The sequence below is a fragment of the Elgaria multicarinata genome, chromosome 5, assembly GCF_023053635.1.
Source record: "Elgaria multicarinata webbii isolate HBS135686 ecotype San Diego chromosome 5, rElgMul1.1.pri, whole genome shotgun sequence".
NCBI classification, from domain to species: Eukaryota; Metazoa; Chordata; class Lepidosauria; order Squamata; family Anguidae; genus Elgaria; species Elgaria multicarinata.
This window is the reverse complement of record NC_086175.1, coordinates 106,457,703-106,464,613: the sequence shown is the minus strand read 5'-3', so window position 1 is coordinate 106,464,613 and position 6,911 is coordinate 106,457,703.

The following is a 6,911-nucleotide window of genomic DNA, read 5'->3' as shown; positions in this document are numbered from 1 at the left end:
TCTGCCACCCTTTCTCCCTCTCTTTTTGGCACCCCATCTCTCTCCCTCCCTCCCTCGCGGTCTATTAGGATGGGAGGTACATATTGCTCCTGAGAGGTCTGTACTTATCATTTGCAGAGGGCCTTTGAAATTAAGCCAAGAGCCACAGGTTGCCTACCTCTATTTTAGAGTCAATCAGCAACCTTGGTTATTCGTGCTGGCTCTATGTTATCTGATAATGATGAAGGGCAGGAAAACAAAGAGGCAAAAAGAACTCTTCCAAATATCTGCACTTAGTGCTTTCATTTTCCCTTTCCTCGCCCCCCACCATGAATATTCTGAAGACGGATGCAAGTCAGCGGGAGATCAGCGATGTGATGGCATCTTGCAGCTCATGAAAAGAATCTCTGAAACTGAACAGCCTCCTGCCCACAAATCCACATGGAGGTAGGTAGTTTTCTCGATACATCAATTCAGGGTTTTAGTTCAAATTACCAGCAGCGAGCATTGCAAACCATTAGTTCAGCCAGCCAGCCAGCGTGGCTATAGATTTCTCGGGTAGGAGGAAAGGCGTGCCAGCTGTAAATAAGTATGCCAGATGGCATAAAAGCAGCACTAGACGACTGCACAAGGCTGCGGAAAACTCTCGCAAGCGCAGAAGATGATGAGCTCCTGGCTCCACTCTCACACCTGGATCGAGTGGATGATCCTATTTGTATGCTAAGGAGCTTCTATCGGACTCAGAACAAAAGCAGCCTGCTTAGCTACTGAGAGGTCCCTCCGTGTCAGGGGGGCAGAAGATCTTTTAGCCCCAGGGCCAAAATTCCATTTCAGAGAAGTTGTTGGGGGGGGGGCTCATTCCAGTGGTGGATGGGGCCAAAAAGGGTAGCGTGCAAATACAACCCCACCACCACATGTTGTGGCTTAGAGCCCTTCCTGCCAGGAACTAAGCCTTGGGAGAGGGATTTCAACCTTTTACAATGGGAATAAACTGCACAAAACTGGGAAATTAGTGGTTGGGGGAAAGTGGGTGGGACCAGGGAGCATGGCTCTCTGGGAAGGCCCAAGGAGTTGGACCAGGATTCCAGTCAATCCAGGTTGGGACTCCATGCCTGTGGTTTTGCACCCCAGAGCTAGACTCTTTATGAAACCTCAAGTCCCTGGACATGAGAGCTTTAGCACGTTGGCCTAATCTACACCTGCCATTTATCCCAGGGTGGACTCGAGGTCATCCCTGCGGGTTCAAATGACGCACAGCTGATCCCAGGGTGAACCAGGGATGACCACTCAGTTCTCCCAGGAGATCAGGGACTGTCTTTGTCCCAATTTTTTCTCTGGGCTCAGGACAATCCCGAGGTCCATGGGTGGTGTGGCTCTCAATCCAGGGGTCCTCCCTCTTCCCCGTCAGTAGAGGGCTCAGGAAATGGGAAAGGATCTGGGTGGAGAAAGTCCATGGCAATCGGGGTGAGGGGGAGAGCATTTTCACCATGTTTGCGATGCCTCTCAGCACCTTCCATCACTGAGTTCGTTGTGTGTGTTGTTGTTGTTTTTACCTTCACGCAGGATTGCACCCGTGCTGTTGCGCAAATATCTCAACTTGTAAAAAAAAATGGCACCCCAGAACGGCTCTCCTTTGCTTCTGGGAAAACCCGCTGGCGTGCAGCCCCTGAGGGACAATCCCAGAAGCACAAAACCCCATGATCATCCCTCCCCACTCCCAGAAGGCCTCCAGGTGTAGATTAGGCTTCAGATAAACCCTTTCCTCTGCAGAACATTCTGATAATTATTTGGCTGAAAGAAATCTCTAGAAATTTAAATACCTAACCTGTTAGTTCTCACCATATTGTTGTGTTCATTCTACTTCTCTGAGCAGTGAGAAATTCCAGGGGTGAAGTGCTCAGCCAAGTTTGGTTCCCTTTGGAAGGAGGTCCCTGGAAGATTACTGGTGTTTTGGGATATCTGTGTTTATTTGCAAATACATAGCTTGAGTAAGTGAAGGCACACCTGTGGTCTACATACACATAGAAAGAGCTATAAAGGGAGTCCAGAATGATGAGCAATGGGCACCTTGGTCAAGTCAGGTCAAACCTTTGTCAGCTGAGACATGATCGTCGATCTGAAATGTATCATGCCACCATGTAAAGAGTTTAATCGTTAAACCATAGTAAGCATGACACCTTTAGGACTGCAGGATTCCTAAAGATTTGACAAGACCTCAGGGTCTTGAAGATGAAGGCTTTGCCACAAGCAACATATTATAAAGGGCTAAAGACTTGAAGGGTCAGTAACTACAGATAAGAGCAGGATTCCTCTATGGCACTAGAGAGAGGGCGTCTTTTTCTACTACTGGGAGAAGGGACAGAGCTTGGGAGGAAGCCGTTGCAGGAGGTTCCCCATTCTGCCTAAGCTGATGAGCTGCTCCCACGTGTGTTCAGTGTCAGGTTTGATACCATCCACAGAAATCTCAAGGTAACTTGTCCCACTCCTTGTGATCCAATGGTCTTCTTCAGGTTCTCTTGCTGTTCATTTTGTTTGATGTAGATGCAATGTTGGTTGTCTACATATGGATCAAGGCATGCCTGCCACTGAGGAGGCATCCAGTCATCACCAGTTGAATTCCTCCAGGAAGAGAAGATATCTCCCTAGCATAGCTATGACAAATAAAAACCACTGCCGGGCCCAATAAAAGAAACATCTGAACTTCCCACAACTACATGGTCTGTTTCCCCTGACATTCCTATGAGTCCTCTCCTGGCATTTTGGAATGATTACTGGGAACCTGGTAAAGTGATCAATATTGCAGACCCAAGGTCACCAAAGAAAACTATGCAGAGGTACTTGGGAATGCAACAAGAATAACAAAAGCAAGATGATAGATCACCAATAAATGCAAAGAGCAGAAATGAGCAATGAATCAACCTTGGTGTCAAATAAGGTGGAGGCTGAAGGCACAGACTGAAACAAAAAGTATCATATTTATGTCAAAGTTTGTATCTTCAAAAAGCAGAATGATGTTTTAGAATTGTGTTATAATAATACTGAGCATATTAGCTGCATCACATCCCAAAGTATTCAGTTATCACCTTCTGTCTGCTTTTAATTATTGACAAAGCATTCATTGGAAAGAATTTGTAATTATTAGTGGCTAATTGTTTAGGTGATTTTTATTAGGGATGTGCTCCGCTTCTAATCGGACCGGAGAAGCAGTAGCAGAGCGGGGGGCTTCGCCTGCCCTTAAGGCGGAGGCGAAGAGGATTGGGGGGCCGGCGGAGCGTGGCGAAGAGGATCGAGGTGAAGGCGGATCCTTCGCCTCGATCCGGAGCTCCGCCGGAAAGGTAAGTGGGGTTTACCGGGCCCTGCCGCTGTCGCTGTCGCCCATGCGGCAACGGCAGCAGGGCCCGGTAACGCCCCCCGCCCTCCTCTCCCTTACCTGCCTCCGTCCGCGGTCCGTCAGCGTCTCCAATTGAGCCCGTGGTTCCAGCAGGAAGTCTGGGCCGCACTTGCGGCCCAGACTTCCTGGTGGAACCGCGGGCTCAATTGAAGAAGTCGACGGACCGCGGACGGAGGCAGGTAAGGCCCCCTCCCCCTTGGTCCCTTACCGGGCTCTGCCACCGTCGCCGCATGGGCGGCGATGGCGGCAGGGCCCGGTAACCCCCCCGCCCTCCTCTCCCTTATCTGCCTCCGTCCGCGGTCCGTCAGCATCTCCAATTGAGCCCGTGGTTCCAGCAGGAAGTCTGGGCCGCACTTGCGGCCCAGACTTCCTGGTGGAACCACGGGCTCAATTGAAGACGGCGATGGACCACGGATGGAGGCAGGTAAGGCCCCCCTCCTCCTTACTGGGCTCTGCCGCCGTCGCTGCATGGGTGGCGATGGCGGCAGGGCCCGGTAACCCCCCCTATGGGGGAGGACCGGAGCTCCGATCCGGATCCGGAGCTCCGAGCGGAGCGGAGTGGGCACAGGCGGAGTGGGGGCGGGGCGGAGCGGGCCGATCCAAAAATGGCGGATCTTAAAGTGAAGCGGAGTGGGGGGTCCGTGCACACCCCTAATTTTTATCATATCACAATGTCCGGGGTGGGGTTAGCCATATTAGTCTGCTGCAGCAAAAACAACAAAGACTAACACATTTATAATGACATAGGCTCCGGAGGACTAGGGCCTACTTTATCAGATGTATGGAATGTCATCCTTTACACTTTAATGTAATTATCACTGTCTGTATTTCTTGCATTTTGTTCCCCACTGACCTCACTGCTAATACTTTTCTTTATTTTCTTTCCTTAGAATTGAATCAGTAAATAGGACACTCAAAGTGTCTTACAATTAAAACAATTTAAGGGTGCCGTCCTACGGCTTGCACTTCCAATAGGCAAATGACCCCACCTATCCTATGTCCTGCTGTCAAGAGCTAAGCAGGGCGAGAAGAGAATGGAGGCAATTTTACCTCCATTTCTCCATTTAAAATACAAAAACAAAACAAAACCCACAGCTAAACAGACCTCTAAGTACATCTAGCTGGCTTACTTTTTGGTGGGTGGGCAGAGGACTGGAGAGGCCATTTTCTGTGACATGGTTAGGAACAGACCCCATAGCTCTCATTAAAACAATATGGATTTTGTTTTTAATGATTGAAAAGAAATAACGGGTGACATTACCTACGAACAAACCTGAGCTTTAAAGATAGCATTTTGAGTGTGACTTACCATTTTCAAAGACATCTTCTATGGATGTTCACACAGCGGTGTGACTAATGCCCAGAACATCAACAAAAGCATGCACAAAAGATTGTGTGGCTGGAAGGAAAGTGCTCCCACAGCACTCGGCAACATGCACAATTATTGTGTGTTTCTCCTAAAGGCCTCCTACATGTAACACAAATCCAGAATACTTTGACTTTCCAAAAAAAATGATGTTATATCCACTAATTCCCTTTATCAACACAGGCAGTAAGCCTCTTTTTAGCTTTTAGAACATTTCCAATGGGGAATATATATATATATATATATATATATATATATATATATATGATTGGATTACTTGTTACTGCAGTTTCAAGACTTAACGGCCACAAAATCCAATCTAAAGGAATTAAATAGGTCTAACTTCACCTTACAGAGACTTATATTACTAGTGTGTAAAGGGGATATTTTGATAAATTCATGCCGGTTGAATTTCTGATTGGTCTAACCCCACCCGAGCTCTGAATCATGATGTATGTAGAAAGCATTCAGAAAGAACTGGCTTTTCTGCCCCCTTTTGAAGAGCAGCTCTGAAAATCTTGAAGAGAGAATTCACAAGTAATGACTTGAATTAAGTGGTGTTTATTGTTTATTGTTACTTTTTTATATCCCACTCTTACGCTAGAGAGGTCAGGATGGTGTACATGCTGCTGTTTTTATTGTCCTGTGTGGTAGATTAGGCTGACCGAGAGTTGCCATAGTGCAGTGGTAGAACAGACATTTTGCACGAGGGCTTGATCTCTGATATCTCCAGGTTGGGCTAGGAAAAAATCCTGCCTAAAACTCTAGACAGCTGCTGCCAGTCAGTGTTGACAGCACTGGGCTAAATTGACCAATGGTCTGACTCAGGATAAAGCAGCTTGCTATGTTCCTAAAATCACTTAGTAAACATCATAGCCAAGTAGGAATTTGAATCTTGCCAGTCTATATCAACCCTATTTTTTTTCCTGATTAGAAAAAAAACACATTTTTAAAAGTGCACTTCCAAAAGCTTGAAAATGTATGTATGTTTTTATTTAGTACATTTGTAATCTTCCCAATCAGGACTTTCGGATGGGGGGAAATTGTGTTTCCTTACTGTGGCTCTTCTCCTGCTTCTCTTCCACATTTGGAACAAGCTGTAATTACATGGAGAAGAGAGCAGTGACCACGTGGTCTGTACGTTCCAATGGGACTGCACCCTCTAGTGGCCATTTTATACTACACATGGCAGGAAATCCTGACAAGCCTGACATATCTCAAAAGAGTCAGGTCTGGATTGAACTTCAGTTTATTGGCCCTCATCCAGTCCATTACCCCATGGAGGTACTGATTCAGGACTGCTACTACCTCACCTGAATTTCATGAACGTGAGAGGTAGAGCTAAGAATCATCTGCATATTGATGAAACCTCAGGCCAAATCCCCTTAGGAGCTCTGAAGGAGCAAAATCTACTAAAAGGAGGTCTCTGCATGCTTCCAGCATCCAGCTGGAAGAAGAGATAATCTAGAATATAAAACCAGTGTTAAAAGAACTGCACTGGCTGCTTGTTAGCTACCAAGCGACGTACAAGGTTATGCTATCATCTTATAAAGCCCTAAACAACTTGGGACCAGGATACCTAGCAGACCGCCTTCCCTTATATACACCCAGGCGACATTTACAATCTTCAGAGGAGGCCCTGCTCGTCATCCCAACACAAAAAGAATGTCACCATGACGAACCTCGATGGCGGGCCTTCTCTGTGGCAGCACCCACCCTCTGGCAAACCCTCCCTCATGCGGTTTGGGAAGCGGAAAATGTAATAACTTTAAAATGCCTCCTAAAAACGTAACTTTTTAAGCAAGCCTTCCCTGGACTGTAATTTATTCTGATTTTTAAAGTTTTAATCTGGATTTTATGGTTTTAGTTGTAAACTGCCCAGAGAGCTTAGGCTGTTGGGTAGTATAAATATGTAATAAGTAATTTAAAAATGTAGTAAATAGAATATGAAGAAGCATCTAGAATATGCTAACTGCATCTTGGACTGTGCCTTACAAATTTGTCTCCAATCCATGTAATTTAAGAGTGTGCAAAAGGTCGGCCAACATCACAGGCCAGTGTTTGAGACTGGTAGAAATCAGTACAAATCAGTACCTGGGATTATTCTGAACAACAAATTACATAAAATGCATAATCACACTAAATCATGTTTTTGTTTGTTTGTTAGATAGGCAC